Raw genomic sequence first — 17,777 nt, 5'->3', positions numbered from 1 at the left:
TGCAAAGACTCTTAGAGATTATATAGTCCAATCTCCTTGGTTCAACAAATATTTATTGAATATGCGTTATTTACCAGGCACTCTTATTTTTCATATGAGTAAAAGATGATGAATATTTGTGTCTCCCCAAAATCCATGTGTTGAAACCCTCACCCACAGCCTTCTATTGTCTATTCTCTGTGCCTCAGGCTGCTGGTTCCATACCATGAACAGGGAGGGCCTTCCCATGTATTCAAACCTGGGGTGCTGGAATTTTCCTTCCTTCTGCCTACTTCATTAGAACTTGTTCTTGGGGGACTTAGCTGTAAGATAAGAACTGATCGCTGAATTCTGATAACTTTCACTCATTGTAACAAATAGCTCCTGAACATTTAATCTCTATGTGGCTCTGTGCCTGATCCTGGGTGTTAGTCTTAGAGATGAGTCATAGACCCAATTCTCAAGAGCATGCACTCCAGTGGGAGAAATAATTCATGCACAAAATTAATGCTTTCATGAATGTGCAAAAGAATATTGGAGGGAGCTCCAAGCACTGTCCTGGAAAGCTGGATAAATAAGAAGTACCCATAGTCCCTGGCCTAGGGGGGAGCTGAAATGGATCTGTGAGCGCAGGGCACCAGGAATAAAAGAGCATTTCTGTGCGTTCAGGAGAATGAGGTGAGAGATCAGAGAATTTTTTAAGGGGAAAGATTAAATGAGTGTATAAAGAATAAACAATGGTATTTATAAACAATACTGTTTTCCTAAGAATGTAGCTAACAGTATGAACTCTGGAGGTAATGACTGGGCTAAAATCTTCCTCTTAATGCTTGGGGACACAGCCATGGGTAAGTTATTTAATGTCTCTATCCAATGTTGTTCTAGTTAAGTGTCAGTAACTTTTCCAAAAGGAAATAATAGGCAGTGACGTTTGCACATAGGTTATGTTAATGCCCATCTCCAGACCTCACCTGTGCCCAGTGCCCTGCCAAGTAGCAACTCCCCTTTTCCACCCAACCTACCTAAAACACCCCAATCCACCAAGGTCAGGGTCAAATTCCACTCTCTCCTGACTACGTTCTTAGCCACTGTATTCCACGCATGTGACTCTGATTTCTGCCTCCCACAGCATGCGTGGGAAGTTGACTGCATGAAAACCAGGAGCCAGCTTGGTGCTCACTTTTGTTTTCTCCTAATTGTTCTATGTGAAAATGTTTTATCTTCTTGACATAACAACACATTCCTTCAGGAAAAAACAATATGTCTTCTTTTCACTTTGTCCCCTAATGATGGCTGATGTATGTAGGCAACGCTCAGAAAATAAATGCCCATTTGGTGGCGTTGCCATGGTTTCTGCTAGACTGTCAGGTAAAGCCATGAACAGGGCACCACCCCACCCTCAAAAAGCTCCCAAACTCCTTAGAAGCAGATGATTAAAGAGTTGGAATACAGTCCTATGCAAGAATAAATTCGCATTCCCACCCCACTTCACCAAAGAAGTTACCAAAAATAACACAGACTTGCTGAAGTCTCTGAGTTAAAAAATCAAAGGGGCACAGCACAGCAGAACATGCCGAGGCTATTGCAGGTGGTCTCCCCTATCGGGGTGCAGGGGCTCCAGAAGCTGACCTCAGAAGGGTATCTGAGTCTTTGTGAGTTGAGGTCTCCAAACACAAGACACCCGAGTCTGAGAAGAGGACTAGGAGGGCAGAACTATCACCCTGAGAGTTGAGTAGACTTGGCACACTATCTTGACTTTTTGTGCACAATGTTCTTGCGGGAGGTGGGGGAAGAAGCATTGTTCCCAGGGGCCTCCGTGGTGGCACAAGGGGTTAAGCAGCAGCACAGTGAAGCAATCCACAGCTACTGCAGCATGAGGAGTTCCATCCCCAAGTTTGATCCCCAGCCAGGGAGCTACCCACATGGCACAGCAGACCTCTCGTGTCTCACCCGCCATACCCCTCAGGAGTATATTTCAGTAGATCTATCTGTTCTGCTCCCCACTCTGTCTCTGGTGGATCCTCTCACCCCCCACACCTCTGGCCTATAGCCCAGTTCTTGTATGTATAAATAAATCTTTAAAAAAAAGAAAAATAAAAGAAAGGCATTGGCCCCAGGTCCAGCGCAGTATCAGGAATGGATGGCACAGCCTCTGCCTCTGTCTTGGTTTTGACTCCAGGCACTTTCTTTCAGTTTCCACTTCCTCATGCCTGGAGATAAGGTCTGTAAGTATCCCCCTGGTTGTCAGGTACCACTCACCTAAACTCACTTCTGCTCACTGCCTGTGCCCTTCCGTGGAGCAGGGGAGAGAGAAGCAGCCAACCTGCATTTGCTCTGAGATGCTGTCAGTAACTACGAGACCTTCGGTCACTGTCAAGAATGAGGCAACTGAAGGACATTAGCAACAGAAGCAGGGAAAAGATTGAACTTCTGTGGTTGAGGACAGACTGGGAGGTATTTGTGCCATCCACCCAGCCCCCAACTGCATGGGTAGGTTGAAGAAAATACTTGGTTACAGAAGAGTAATTTTCTATAGAGCTAATTTTAAAATCAAAAGTATTGAAGTAGGATTTAGATACAACAAGTAAATTGCACATTTTAAGTGAGAAATCGGGAACATTTTGACCTATGCACACACCCATATAATCAGTGTCCCAATCAAGACAGCATATGCTCAACTCCCCTTGCTGCCCTGCCCAGATAACCACTTCTCTGATTCTTACTGTTACAGTTCCTTGCATCTCTTCTAGGCCTTCACATCAGTGGAATATTCAGTATCTACTCTTTTCTGTCTGCCTTCTTGACTCAGCATAATTGTTTTCAACAGTAAACTTTCCAAACACGCAGAAAAATTAGAAGAATTTTATAGTCAATTCCTGTATATCCACCACCTAGACTCTGTCATTAACATTTTGCTTTATTATGTGTCTGTTTATTCATCCTGCTTTCTCCCTTACTAGTCTCGCATTGGAAGCTAAATTGTAGACATCAATCATTTCTCTAAATATTTCAGGTTGTATTAGTAACTAGAATGCTGTACTTGTTCACACATTTTCTTTCAAAGTAAAAAGAATGTACAATAAAACACAAATGCTAAGTGTACATTTTCTGGTTTTTGACAAATACATCTATTACCCAGACCCCTATCAAAACATAGCTTATTGGGGCCTCCCCGGTGGCGCAGTGGTTGAGCGCTGGGTTGCGAAGCTGCCTGCAGCTTCTGCGGCGCCAGTTCGATCCCTGGCCACCAGGCGAGGGTCCCACATGGCGCGCAGACCTCTCCTGCTGCCCACTGCTCCCCTCAGCAGTGTACTTCGTCAGTCTGCCTGTTCTGTTCCCCGCTCTGGCTCTGGTGAATTCTCTCACCCTCCCGCGCTTGTGACTGTGCCCAGTGCTTGTATGAATGAATACATCTTTGAAGAAAAAAAAAAGAATTTAAAAAAAAAAACAAAAAACATAGCTTATTACCATTACTCCAGAGTTACCTGTCTGTCCTCAGGTAATATTCCCCATCTCCACTGCCCAGGCAACTTTTTACTTTTTTTCCACCACAGGTTAGTTTTGTCTGTTCTAGAACTTTATGTCAATGGACTCACACTGTATATTTTTCTCTGTAAAACTCCTCTTACTTAGCATAATGTCTTTCAGCTTTGCCATGTGATTTTATTTGTTATTTTATTTATTTTCATTGCTGAATAATATTGCATAGTTCAATATACTACAATGTGTTTATCCATTCTCTTATTGATACACATATAGATAGCCTTTAGCTCTGAAGTTGAGTTCCAAACTATAAATAAATATGTGTTTTTATGGATATATGTCTTATTTTCATTAGGTAAAAATCTAGAGGAATTGCTGAATTATAGAGTAGGCATATGGGTACTTGTAAGAAATTGTCAGACCTTCCCTCAAAGGTTTCCATCCTTTTATACCAAAATTGGTAAGAGTTAGGCTTGCTCCATGTGCTTGCCAATATTTGATCAATTTTCTTTTCTTTGGTTCTTCCTTCCTTTATCACTTTCTTTTATTTTGTTATTCTCAGTAATGTGTAATGGCTTCTTCTTTTTTTTAAAGATTTATTTATTTATATAAGCACTGGGTACAGTCAGAAGCACAGGAGGGTGAGAGGATTCACCAGAGCCAGAGCAGAGAACAGAACAGGCAGACTGACGAAACACACTAATGAGGGGAGCAGCGGGCAAGAAAGGAGAGGTCTGTTGCGCCATGTGGGACCCTCGCCGGTGGCCTGGGATCGAACTGGTGCTACAGAGGCTGTGGGCAGCTTCACAGCCCAGCGCTCAACCAATGTGCCACCAGGGGAGGCCCTGTGTAATGGCTTCTTAGTTTGCTTTTATTTGAATTTCCCTTTATATGTGATTATTACCCATTCATATAATTTCTTTTATGCAGTGTCTGTTAAGGTCTTTTGCCTACAATTTTAGGTCTGTGTATGTGTGTGTTATTATTTGGTTATAGAAGTTCTTTATGTAATTTGGATATACATATTATAGTTAAACATAAGCATAGTGGTTTTTTATCTTAATTAATGTCTTACATTTTTATTTGCTTAACAATGCCTTTTGAAGTATAGACATTTAATTTTTAGTATCTTTTATGAAATTTTAATGTCATCTCAGAGAAATCTTTGCCTGCATCAGGGTTATGAAGATTTTATTATTATTTTTTCTAGAAATTTTATAGTCTTAGCTTTGAGACTTAGGTCTATAATCCATTTTAAGTTTATGTTGTAAGGTAGCAGTTGAGATTAATTTCTTTCTACATATTGAAAACTGTATAGAATTTTTATTTAAACTTTAAATATTAGATAGAATTCACCGTTGAAGCCACCAAGGGTGGGAATTTATTCAGGGAGGGGGACTAACTACTAATTCAATGTCTTTGAAATAGGGCTCTGGATTTTCTATTTCCTCTTCAGTCAGTTTTGTTAGTTTGCATGTTTCAAGGACTGTTCCCATTTCATACAAGTTATAAAGTTTATTGGAATGCAATGCTTGTTAACATCTTCATTGTCATTTTTATCTGAATGACTTGACCTTGTATTTAAAATGAAAAATCTGTTAATCTAATATATTGCTTCTTGGCCTTTTGGCTAAGATCAAGTGCAAATCTAATATACCATAATATGTGGGTATATGTGGGGAAGTATGGACTAAATGTGGGAGAATAAAAAAAAAATTATTTCTTGAAATGACATTTAAGTTTACATTTTAAAGATGAACAGGCATTCTAAATAAAGTGATGAGGCCAGACAGAAGAGCTTCAGGTATAAAGAATGAGTGACAAAGAGGCCTGAACTTGTCAAAGCACTAAAAGTTCAACATGGTGGATCATGGGGAAGGCACATGAACCATGAAAGAAGATAATAGGAATCGCCAAGGCTCGATACCAAGTTTCCTCAAATTCCCATTTGCTTGGTGTTTTATGTTTTATTTATAGTAATTGCCTCCATCACCAGAATGTAAGTCCCATAAATGCATTTTATCAGCCGATTTCATTAACTATTGTGTTTCTGGCACCTACAAGAATGCCTGACATGTAGCTAGAACTCAATAAATAGCTGTTGATTGAATGAATCTGCTCCTGAACCCTCAAATTTGTCCCTCTTAAATCTGAGTGCTATAAAGATTAAATACTAACAGAGTTGAGCCGAGATGGGTGTCTGGCAGGCCAACCCCACCCTATCTATGTGGGTGATTCCGTGAGTGCATGGACAGCTACAAAGTCCTCTGTTCTGAGGGAGGCATAGGGATGCTTCTACCTGAGGTTCAGGGAAAGGCTGTAGGCATCAGAATGAAAGTCACCAATAGAGAAAGGAGCAAGGGGAGAGTTTGAAAACTAAAGAGGAAATGTCAAAAAATTAAATTTCCCTATTCCAACCTCCTACCCTGTAGAATAAGAGAAAGTTCACAGAAGTAAATCCCTCCATCTTTACCAAACTATGCTTTGTACAGAGTCCCAAAGCCTCACCCCCACTCGGCTAGTGGCGTCAAGGCAATTCTTCCCATTTTACAGATGGGAAAACTGAGTTTCAGAGTGATGGCTCACCTTGCTTAGTGTCAAATGGCCACTCAGAAAAAAAAGGGATGACACTAAGGCTTTCAGACCCAATGGCCGGTAATACTCAGCTCAAACATCACTTTCTTTATGGTTTTTACTTTCCACCCTGCTAGTGAAAATGTTGCTGTATTACCCATACTTAGCACACTGTCCAGCAGATAGTAAGTGCTTGACCTGGTCACTCTTGATCACAGCACTTAAGGACACAGGAATCAGACAAAGTTGGGTGTAATCCCAACTGCACTGTTATGAGCTATAAGGCATTAGACAGGTTACTTAATGTTCCCGTGTCTCAATTTCATAATCTACAAAATCATACACATTGAAGATCAATACGTAATAAGTATTTAATAACTGGTAACTGCTATTACTTATTAATAATGCATATTTATTGAAGATCATCTTCAGACAAGCATGCTAATTTCCAGAAGACATAGTCATTCATGATCCTGACTTGCTGGTCCAGATTGCATCTGGACCCATGTCGAAATGAAATTGGAGGAAAAAAGAAATTACTGGACTGTATATGCTAACATGTGGGGGGCAGAGATAATTCAACTCTCTGCAAATGAAAATTAATCATCTTGGCTCTACTCAGCAGGCAGACAGCAAAGATGCCAGCTTGTCCCTTCCCTGCCATAGGCAGGATTATTCAGGAAATGAAAAGGGAAGATGGGATTGTTGGAGGTGGTGGCCCCTTTGGACTGAATCCTCCACATCAGATACAGGCATCCTCAGCTCCCCCTCCTGCCTCACCATTGCCCCTTCCTGAGCCATCAGAGTAACAAGCTCGCCGCACAACAGCCTCTGCTGCTAGCATTGTCATTCTTTAGATTAATCTGGTTTCAATATGTTCCAACAATACACACTTTATCTATGAATGCTTAAAAAAAACTATCTGCTACAATTGGAATAGCGTCTAAGGCATGAGTTGTGTATGCTGAAAAATATCTCCGATGAGATAAACACGCAGAGAGTGCTCCATTTCCCTGAATGGACGACGGTCCTTTTCCTGAGCATTCTTCTCGGGGTGATTAATTGAATACGATGATGCTTCTTCCCAGATAAACAGAGCTTTTTTACTTTTTGTTCCAAGCACTTCCTGATCTACCTTCAACTTTGATGCTGATGATTATGTGATAGAGGTGGGGTTCATATCACTATGTCTATTTTTCACATAAGGCAAAGTTGAGACACAAAGCCTTTGTCTGACTTGGCTGAGTCACAGCTACAGTAAGTGGCATGTGTTCCTATCTGTCAGACCCACGATTTTTCTACTGCAATCTGGCAGACAGCATCCATCTCCTGTTACCTCTCCAGCATCCATTCTCCCTTCTTTCTTCTCACTCAGGAAGAGCAACCACATGCCTGGCTGAGAGTGCTCACCTCTCCATATTTTCCTGCAGCTACCTGTGGCCCTATGCACCTGTACTCATCATGGAAAACACTTTAAAGCCTATAGACTCAGCACGTCCCATCTGCCTTGTTGTTGTTTCTTGTCATTTTTGCATATAAAGTAAACAGGCATCTGCAAGTGTGGCAGCCATCTTGGGATCACGAGGTTAAAAACCACTTGGACAAAATGCTGAGGATAGCAATAGGAAATGATGAAAAGATTCACATAACCTCACAATATTGTAAAGCGACCCCAACACAAGGTTTCCTACTCTTGCCTGCTTCTCACTATAGTAATTCTTTGTTGAGTTCATGTTGTTGATAATCTAGATTACAAACTTCGTTTGAGCCCAAAAAGCCATATTTGTTCATCTTTATGAATCCTAATTGATCCAAAACATAACATTTCCCTCCTTACTGGAATACCCTTTTACTCCAGTGCTCTCACATCTGTGAAATCTTCCCAGAATTTCCCAGAGCAATCCAGAGACTCCCTAGACACAGCTCTGCCTTCTCTGGTGACATCTTCCTTTCTCACAGGGTCATGGTAAGTGATAATTACCTGGAAAGAACTTGACACTGGACCCTGGCAACAGGGTCATTGCTGCAGTTACTATGGACAAGCTCAAAGTCTTACCTAAGAGTAGTGGCCTCACCTGTCATGCCCAGGTGAATGCATCCTCTCACTCAGCACAGTCCCTGATGCAGGGCAAGCCCTGAACAAATATTTGTTGGAAGAATAAATTAATAAGTCAGAACTGGAATGCAGATGGCTTCTGTTCTGTGCCCTGTGCTATTACTATGCTGCCAGGATGCCAGTTCTCCCTCTAATCCCTGCTCTGAAGACAAGCCACAAAACCCACATTGAATCTGTCTGCATCCAGGAACTAGGCCTCATAATCATGTACCGGCCAGTAGCCCCAGGAAGCTGGAGCAAGTGTGAGCACTATGGGGAGATGCGAAGACTTTCACCTGGGCTCCTACTGAGGCAGAGAAAATTTGAGAACCACAAGACTCACATTTTCTAGAGTTAGGTGCCCCCACTTATTTCCCATAATCAGCTAAACCCACTGCAAGCCCTGGTCTGAATCTGACTGGCTGTTCACCCAAGCCCATTTGTGTTTCCTCTTCCAAACCAACCAGAGGCCTCCCTCCAGAAAGACCCCATCCCATCCTTTTCTGAGTTTCCCACTTTGTATCATTCCCAGGGTATATACATCCAGTAGCATCTGGTTCCAAACAATTCTTGCTTCCAAATCAATCAACAGCTGGCAAATAATCATAAAATCAAGATGCGTATTCAGGACAGAATGGGAAGAGGGAGGGCTGGGGCTTAGGAAGAACAAGAAGTGGCAATGCCATGTGTCTGGCCTGAGAAGCTCTTCAAGCTGAACTCCAGCCCACTCCTCAGGGCTTGTGATCTGAGCAAGTCGTGTAGGTGTCATCTGCATAATGGGGTGTGATAAACTCAGAGCTTTCCTGGGGCAAAACATTCACACTTGTGAAAATGCTTTGTAAACTGTTAAGCTTGGGGGAAGCAACAGGGCTTATTCCTGGAGAGTTTGAGATTTAGGAACACTACATGCAGTGTGTCTTCTTCCTACCAAGTAAATCTGTGTGTGTGTGTGTGTGTGTGTGTGTGTGTGTGTGAGTGACTTGATGAAATTGGTTTAAAATGAATTTCATTATATTCCTATATCTGAAAGTTGTAATAGAAATAAAGATAAGCTGGTCCTATGAATTTTACAAAGTAGCCCTAGGGCCACTGGGAAGAAACTAGAAAAGCATGTCTCTAAAAGATGAAGGAGGAGGAAGAGGTTGAGAGGCGGAGCAGAACGTGGAGAGGAAAGTATCTACCAGAATGCTTTCATGGTTGGAAGTGTGGGCAGTGGGTAGTGCTGCCTGGAAGGTAACACTCCCCCTTCACTAGACTCAGGTCTGCGGTGCTAGGAGGAAGTCATGTCCTAGGGACCTTGACATACACACAGTCTTCTCATCTCCAGTTCTGCTCCCGTGGTGCTAAGCATGACCAATCCACCAGCAAGGACAACCCACTCCTAAGTCCCAAAGACTGACTTCTACTCCCACAGAATGACTTGCCAGATACAGCTGTAAGATGCTATGAATTTGGCTTCATGAAAGGAATAGGAAGAACAGAAAGTATGAGTGAAGAACAAGAAGTGAGCAAAAATGATCAGGTGGATTTACAAGGAAACCAATTAGACATTGAAAAAACCTAAAATGTGTAGTAAAATCCCCAAAATTTATTTTTGGCGGGAATGTAAATTGGTACTGTTGCTATGGAAAACAGTATGAATGTATCTCAAAAAGTTAAAAATAGAACTACCATATAGTCCAACAATCCCACATCTGGGTATATCTTCAAAGAAAATGACAGCAGGATTTTGAAGAACTGTCTGCACTTCTATGCTTACCACATAAGACCTGCAGAAAACCTGTGTCCTGTATTCATCAATAGATGAATGAATAAAGAAGTTATGAATATATGTATACACACAGGAATATTATTCATTCATAGAAAAAAATCCTACCATTCACAACATGGGTGAAACCCGAGGATATGTCCATCATGGAAGTTGGCCAATGATATACCTACCACAGGGCCATTGCTGTTGTTTTTAAGAACTGTATCACATACCACCACTGGCTGCATGGAAGGCTACGATAGGAATTATTTGTTGAGTATATTGTCTTTCTTAACAAATAGGAGCTCTGTTTGCAAGGGGAAGGTCAATGAGCATTTGAGAAAGGATGATTCATGTCTACCATCAAAGATTCTGCAAAAGCTTTTAAAGTTGTATTTTTGCTAAGGCTTGCCCAGCCAGGTTCTCTTTGGTATGTGGTTTCATTGTCCCAGCTACCCACAGCATAAGACAGGAGGGAGGAGTCATGCCTCAGTGAGTGGGCGAGGCATAGGGTTGGGGGAGGTGGTCGGCACTCCTAGCTGTAACGCCCTCGGGTTTTTGAGCATCTTCACCCTACTTAGGTAAACCCCCAACCTTCTGCAGCCTTTTTGAAATATGGTGTAATGATCAATGCAAGGCACACTTGCTTTGCGGGTCCCTTCAATTGTGGTTTTATGTGGGCTAGTTCTCACCAGGCTTCCAGAACCCAAATGCAAAAGGAAACTGTCAAGCAGCCATCCACCCTGTTTTATGACCGCATGAATCCAGGGGCAGGGTTTTTAACAGGCTGACAGAAGGAAGACCAAATAAATTCTTGATTTGACAAAGCCAATCTACACATCTCTTTCTACCCGAGGAGCCTCCAGGTGCAAACCCTCATCTGGTGATGGGCTCTTAGCAAAATTGAATTCATCTCACTTATGCCAATGAACACCTAAAAAGTCTGGGAGATTGAGTGCCCATGAGTGTTCTGACTTAATGGATACACACAAAATCACCTTTAAGCATAATAGGCTAATTAAGAGATGGATAGATAGCCCCGAGAAGACAGACCAGGACTAATGAATGCCTGGCCCACTCAAATTACACTAAGTTTCACCTACTTTCCAAAGTCTTTGAGAGAGTCACGTGTCTGTACATGTAGGTAGAGAGATCCCAAGGGTTGGTTGGTTTTTTCTTTTTGGTTTAGTCTTCTGTTCTGTCTCTACTATGACCAGAATTCATCTAGAAGGACCGTTTGTTCACATTTGAGTTGTTCTCAGAACTGGGCTGTAGGACACTTTGTACCTAGCAGGAAGTCAGCAAGTGTGCAGTGCCTGACTTGACTTTTCTCATATAACAAAATGAAACCAGTGGGATAGTGAGCAATTCTTGCCAGCTAGCCTTCTTTGATTTTAAGTGGTAAGTGGAGAAGCAAGGATTTGATCCAGATATCCTTCAACCAACATCTAGTGATTCAACTATGTAATCTTTCTCTTACTTAATGTTATGCCATCAATAGTACCTTTGCAACCTTTTGTAATAAGAACCAATTTCATGTACTCACAGAGACAGGCTCTATACCTGGTTACACACATGAGATCAGCTGTTCCAAGGGTCTGCCACCTCCCTCCCCCCCGAAAGTCCAATATTTATATTGTCTCTGATAGGGTAAAGAAAATCTAATTTATAACTCAAGCAATACTTCTTACAGTCCCCTACCTTTGGCTTTTTCTCGTCCTATAATAGTTCTAGAGTTATACTGTCGAAAAGAACTTTCTGTGATGATGGCAATGTTCTGTATCTGCATTGTCCAATCCAACAGTCCCTGGCCTGGTGAGGGTTTGAAACATGGCTTTTGTGATTGATGAATTTTTGCTTTACTTAACCTTACTTAATTTAAGTTTCAAATTGATACTGGCTGTGTCTAATGTAGACTACATGGCCAGCACAGCTGTAACATCTCATCCTTAAGCCTCTAAATTCTCACCCATATCCACTGTCATATTTTTGTTATCTCCTCTCCCTCCACCAAACTATTTGTTCCATAGATTACATTAGTTCTCTGAAACTTTCTCCTTGATTCACCCATCACTCACAATAAAGGAGCTCCTGGGAACTGAACTCTACAGCAAGCAGGCAAGCAACGCCTTTCCCTGCCCCCACACTCCTACTCCTCTCTCTCTCTTTGCTTCGATTCTCATGCTGAACAGTAGTTCAGAGACCTCTGAGAAAACACAGAACTCTCTTAAAGTGTGGGGAAGGAGATAAAAGTTGAGTGAGAAAAGACAAATTCTCCCAAGTGAGAGGTAGGGGGAGAAAGAGCAACGAAATGTCATGCATTCTCTGAAATCAATGAACCTAACCTCATCACACTGCAATGAAAATAACACCAGTAAATTGTTCAGCATCTAGTGATTCAATTTTGCCACATGTTCACTTTTTATTTTCTCAGGGAAGGAGATGATTGCAAAACAGCAACAACAACCCAATGGGAAGACAATGTAAGCAGAGCTGAGAAAGAAAATGCTGGATCAGCCATCACATGTGCAACCACTGCTCATGGGAAGCAAAGGGGCACTCAGGTTTTCCTGCTGCTTCAGGCGAGTGCAAGCACCACCACTACTTCTGGAGGCATGTGTGGTTTGGGTGACATTTTCAGAAGTTCCTTCTCTTACAGCACAGTCCCTGGAAAAACTGGGGTCTTACATCCACCCTCGTTAGCCTAAAATGGACACAGCTTCTGAGCCTAATATACCCGTGGGTGCTAAGCTTGGTCGAGGAATGAATGTCAGGCCAGATGCTGCAGAAGAGATGTCACAATGTCAGAGACATTGGAGGTGGCAGCACCATAAGCACTAACCTGGGGCATAGCAGCATAAAGGGGGAATGAGAGGGAGCTAAACAGAAGGCTAAGCCACCTACTGTGGGTTCAAAGAGTAGGTCAAGTGTCTTGAAGCATGGCTTTTTAATACTAATAATAATGCAACAGATGGCTCTTCTTTTTTCTTTCTGATTAACCTCCGCTCTCTTCTGCAGCCCATTTCTAACTATTTTGAGGTAGGGAAATGTATTCTGTTCTGGGTAATAAAAGGAGAAGAATTAGGAGGCCCAGGGTTGTTTGGGGAGGGTGTTGATGGGCAAAGAAAAAAGCGAGAGAAGAAAAATCTGCAAGAGCGTGGGAGTTTAAGCAGTCTGAGTCGGGGGAGGTGTTTGCAATAAAAGGCCCCTGCAGGTGTGGGGACAATGTCTAATGGGAAATTTTGAGTTGATGATTCTGATATTTGTTCATTATTCCTAAATCTTCAGTGACATCTACTTTACACACATGTATTCTTTTATTGGGGGAGAAGAAATTCGATGGCAAAAGGGTCAGGTCCCATGCTAGTGAATGCTGGGGGGGAAAGAGAATAAAAGAACAACAGCAAACCCCCGAGATTTCCACAGGTCTTGGGAGAAGTATGAAAGCCTGGCTCACTGGCCACTCACCACTGTCACATGCAGATGTGCTGGCTGTCACTCTGCCGGGCTTTCCTGTTTATTATTTTTGTGTCTCCAGGCAGAGACATTCCTGTCCAAGGATGATGGGGTGTCAGGTCAAATTACTTCCAGGATGATGTGAAGAGACAAGCGCTGATGGATGTTGTCACTTCCTTGGTTCAGATGTGCATACTCGTCACCAGCAATTACTGCTGCTCCATTGGCCCTGCCTTCCTATTGAAGTAGGAATGTACTAGAGTGAATGTGCTAGAAAAGCTAGGGGAAGCAGCATCTAGGGCTTTGCATGGACAGGACACAGATCTCCACGCTGGTCATGGCAATGAGCAGAGGGCGATGTGCAAGAGCCAGAGAAAGAAGACTTGTCCTCCTTCCGCCAGCCAGGTACCATGCTGGGTCGTTCAGATGCTTTGTGGCATTTTGCTGTAGAGGCCAAGGGCCTGGCCCTTCAGATGGGCAGACCTGCTTTTGAATTTGGAGTCTGACACTTGGCTATAAATAAGTGCCTTTGACCCTGTGAGCATCGATTTCCTAATCTATAAAACTGGAATGAGATTAGCTACCTTCCAGTTTTATGTAGGACTAAATAAAATTATTCATTTATTCACCCAAAAAATATTCAGGATGTATTTGAATATACATATATATTTGAATATAGATAAATAGACCAATCTCACTCCCCTGATACTGAATAGCAAAAAAAAAAAAAAAAAAAGGAAAAAGAAAAAAAAAGACATACTATCTACCTTCATCAGCTGTATATTTCAATGACAGGAGATTGAAAGTAAATAATTTTAATATATATAAAAGACTTACTAGAATTTCTGCACATAGTAGATCTTTGCTAAATGGTGTTAACTGGAATAAAATTCTCAATGACAAGCTTATTAGATGATCAAAATGAGGATTTGAACACAGAAGTCTGACAAATCATACTCTGAGGATTGTTCTAACATGCACAAGTTTGAATTTAATTCACGTAGATAGGAACAATGACTCATGGACATCAAAAATGTAATTATTGTTTGATGGGGAAGAAATATTGCTCCTAATTAATTTGACCTAAATATATGTTGATGCTATCTATGTGCAGAGGATGGCAAATGCTGTGGTTTAATCACTTTCCTGATTTCTGAAGAATGCACTCTGGAGATGCAAAGACTAGGCCCCCATTATTCAAATCCTCTTTATGTGGCTCCCTGGTCATTAGTGGAGCTTGAAAGGCCAGTTTACCTACAGGCAACAGATTGGGCATGGAGGTTTCACAGAACAGAGCCAGTTCCAACTTAAAAGTCTATGCAGATGGCTTTGCTTTCTTTCCTGCTAGATCTGAGGGGCGCTGAAGGGGAGAGGGTGACCAGGACTTTGACAATATGTTCACAAATGGTATAATTTCATCTTTATATCATCCCTGTGAAGCATTTTAGTCCAAGGGAGGTATTGGAGGCAGTTTAAATAACTCATTCAAGCTCACATAGCTCTTATTTCAATGAGGAACACTGAAGGGAAGAAAAGCAATAGGGACATGTGGGTCCACAAGTGTCCCTGGCTCCTCAAGTCCTCTGAAGTCATGACCTAGAGACTTAAAGTGCAAAGTTCCCAGAGAATCATCCACAAGTTGTTGGATCATATTGAGCACATGGGTTGAACTAGCTTATGTTCATAAATGTGGCTAAGAAACGCCTGCTGTAGGCTGACCAGTTGTCCCATTCTGCCTGAGCCTAAGGGAATGGGCCTTTCACTACTAAAATTAAGGCTATCCTGGGAAAACTGGGACAAGTTGGTCATTATAGCCAAGACCAAGACCAGATTTCATTTCTTAAGCCACAAAGTGAGGCTGGAGTGTTTCCAAGGCTTCAGAAATAGGTTGGGAACACTAACACGCTGAAAATAGTTGGGAGAATCAGGTAGGGAGACAAGGAAGCCGAGGAAGACTCCACTCTGAGCCAAAGCCGTCAGTATCTGCATCATCTTATTTTACCAATTTTTCTGTGGGATTCGGCCCCAGAACACATGGACAATGAATAATGACCCTCCAGGTGAGCACCGAGTAAGCATTTGAATGAAAGTGGATGGTTAGTCAATAACTGTTAAAATAAATGTACCTCTTGGGCTGTTTGCTAAACATATCAATAATCCATCCTTGAGCTCATGCTCAATCCTTTAGAGTAACAGGCACTGCAAAATTAGAAAGAATGCTGAACTTGGCATTAGATACCCCAACTCTGCTTCCCGCCAGTCTGGGGCCCTTGCCAAGTCATTTAATCTCTGAGTTTCAGATTCCTCATTCGTAAAATGAAGATAAATCATTACCTTCCCTATAATGATATTGGATTCATATGAGAAACAAATTAAAGAATGTGTCTACTATCACTGTGTAGTTTTAAATGTAAGAGTCTAGGGTCTGCTGAACTCGAGTCACCTCCCTTCGTATATAAACCAAACTTTGATCTTTGTTTATTTCCATAACAGCTAAATTGCACAATTATCCCCTGCCCTTTTCACTCTCCTTTTATGTCCTATCAAATGCAAAACATTATTCAGATGTGACCTGCAGGTCTGCCTTTTGCCTGCAGGTGTTGAATTCTTTTTTTACTGTAAATCACTTTCATTTCTGTTAAGGATATATCTGAATATTATCAGAAAAGCAAATAACTCTGTAAGACTTATTGCCTACACCCCCAACCTCCTCTTTCCCACTCCCCAGAAGCAATCATTTTCAACTCCTGTAGCTGTATTTGTTAGCATGAGCCTTCATATCTCAGATAGCATACCTAGATTGCAAATTCTTTACCTCCCAGTTTGATCATCACATATTGACTTCTAATGAAAGATGAGAATTAATCCCATGATACTCTTACCATATTGTGTAACCACATTCCCAGCTGAGCCATGTAGTGTACTATGGTTATATTTCCTTTCTTGTGTCATGCTCCCACACTCCCTACTGAGGAGTAAACAATGTGTTTTTCATTCAGTTACATAATTTTCCTATGGTCCTATGATAGATGTCCAAACCTATATATGTAAGTCTTCCTCCAATACACTCAAAGCCTTGGGCTTTTATCAGCATCATCTGCTCACAGTTCTCTTTGTTGGGGCTACTGTCCTCTTGTTTCAGTCTCAGAGGTCATCACAATCATCCTGGGAATTTGCTTTCCTCTTTTCTGCATTGGTAGATCTGTATCTCAGCTTTCATAGCTTCTACTTCTAAGCTCAGGCCCTTATTATGGTAGAACCATTCTCAAAGAGCTTCTAGCTTCTACTTCTAAGCTCAGGCCCTTATTATGGTAGAACCATTCTCAAAGAGCTTCTTGAGAAAGACTGCAGAGGAGAATTGTTTGGCAGCTTGCATAGCTAATAATTAATTATAAGCTCATACTTAATTATTTTAGCTGAATCTATAACTAAAGGTTGCTCCACATTGTGACAATCCCTTCAGAATCATAAAGAAATTCTTACTTTGTCTTTCATCTTTGGCTATTGTTGTGTGATCTGATGCCTTCCTAATACTTTGTCTTTTGATTTTACTTTTCTCCCCTCTCTAAAAACTTTAAAATCTTTTTTTTTTTGTCTCCAAAGTTCTGAAATTCATGATAGTCTTTTTCATCCAGTAGGCTGGATATTTGTGGAATATTTAGTCTAGAACTTGCCCTGGGATTCTGAAAATGTTCTTATTTAGTTAATTAATCAATGTGTCTGTTTATTTTATTCCCCCTCCTTTATTCACTCTTCCTAGGATGTCTAAGTAATCTCCATTTCTATTTTTTAAATCTCTATTCTGACATAGTCACTCACACTGATCTTTCATTCTTGCCATTGAGTTTTTCATTTCTACTATTATTTTTTTTTAATTTTCAAGAGTTCAGTCAGTTCATGGAATGCTCCTTTTTATATAGCACCTTCCTTTTTTTACTTGGATATAATAATCTTTCCTAAATAATCTGCCTAAGCATTCAATTTACTTAGTTACCATCCTTTTTTTTTTAAGATTTATTTATTTATACAAGCACTGGGTACAGTAGAAGTGCGTGAGGTTGAGAGAATTCACCAGAGACGGAGCAGAGAACAGAAATAGGCAGACTGACGAAGCACACTACTGAGGGGAGCAGCGGGCGCGGCAAGAGAGGTCTGCGCACCATGTGGGATTCTCACCTGGTGGCTGGGGATCGAACCAGTGCTGCAGAGGCTGCGGGCAACTTCACAACCCAGCGCTTAACCGCTGCACCACCGGGGAGGCCCTTAGTTACCATCTTTTGAAATTCTGTTTTCTGCAATTTACTAAGTCCCTTAAAGTTTTTTTTTTCCCTTTTCTCTTTTAAGTCTCTGTCTCTGGAGGCGTTCCTCAAAAGTCCATGACATTTGCCTGTATGAGTATTGAGAGAAAGTGACATCAAAGAACTGACTGGACACCCTGTG

General features: G+C 41.5%; 1 long non-coding RNA gene across 3 annotated transcripts in view; it reads right to left on the bottom strand.

Annotated features, from left to right (window-relative positions):
- Positions 1-17,777, bottom strand: part of LOC119247315 (uncharacterized) — a 30,581-nt gene that overhangs the window by 2,167 nt on the left and 10,637 nt on the right. The gene's annotated exons all lie outside the window — the stretch shown is intronic.

Source organism: Talpa occidentalis, unplaced genomic scaffold (genome assembly GCF_014898055.3).
Source record: "Talpa occidentalis isolate TD23 unplaced genomic scaffold, MPIMG_talOcc4v2.1 talOcc4.16, whole genome shotgun sequence".
Taxonomy (NCBI): Eukaryota; Metazoa; Chordata; class Mammalia; order Eulipotyphla; family Talpidae; genus Talpa; species Talpa occidentalis.
This window is presented reverse-complemented; position numbering and strand designations above follow the sequence as displayed.